Raw genomic sequence first — 968 nt, 5'->3', positions numbered from 1 at the left:
TTTCTTTCTTAATTTCTCTTTTGACCCATTCATCATTCAGGAGTGTGTTGTTTAATCTCCACATGTTCGTGTGGTGATTAGGGCTTCTTCTGTTGATTGTAAGCTTTATTGCATCGTGGTCTGATAGAATGCATTGAATTATTTCAATCTTTTTGTATTTGTTGAGGTTTTGTGCCCCAGTATATGGTCGATTTTGGAGAAGCTTCCATGGAGTGCTGAGTAGAAAGTATGTCTTGTGGTGCTTGGGTGGAATACTTGCTAGATGTCTGTTAAGTCCATTTGATATATGGTATTGTTTAATTCAGATGTGTCTCTGTTAACTCTCTGACCCATTGCCCTATCTAATGGAGAGAGTGTGGTATTGAAGTCCCCTACTATTAATGAGTTGGGCTTAATCTGGGTCTTAAAGTCCTGTAGTATTGTTTTTACGAACTTGGGTGCATCAGAGTTTGGTGAATATGTGTTCATGATTATAATATCTTCTTGATTTATTGCTCTTTTGATGAGAATGAAGTGGCCCTCTTTATCTCTTCTGATTAGTTTTAGTTTATAGTCTATTTTGTTAGATATTAGAATTGCAATGCCTGCTCTTTTCCTAGTATCATTTACTTAGTATATTTTTTGCCATCCTTCACTTTGAGATAGTGTCTGTCCTTGAAAGTGAGATGAGTTTCTTGCAGACAACAAAAAGATGGGTTTTGTTTATTAATCCATTTACCTCATCTGTGTCTTTTGACTCAGGAGTTCAGTCCATTAATATTTGAAGTTATTAATGAAAGATGAGTATTGAATCCTGTCATTTTTATCTCTGTTTACATTTGTGATGTAGCTGTACTTTTCCACAGTTATCCCTTCACTGGATTTCTTTCTGCAACCCCTTGGGTATAGTCATTCCTTTCTTCAGCTCTTTGTATTGCTTCCAGAACTCTCTCAAGGGCTGGTTTTGTGGACATGAATTCCTTCAGCCT

This window comes from Nannospalax galili, unplaced genomic scaffold (genome assembly GCF_000622305.1).
Source record: "Nannospalax galili isolate Female #2095 unplaced genomic scaffold, S.galili_v1.0 scaffold461, whole genome shotgun sequence".
Lineage (NCBI taxonomy): Eukaryota > Metazoa > Chordata > Mammalia > Rodentia > Spalacidae > Nannospalax > Nannospalax galili.
The sequence above is the reverse complement of the archived record's forward strand: the minus strand, read 5'-3'. Positions refer to the sequence as shown.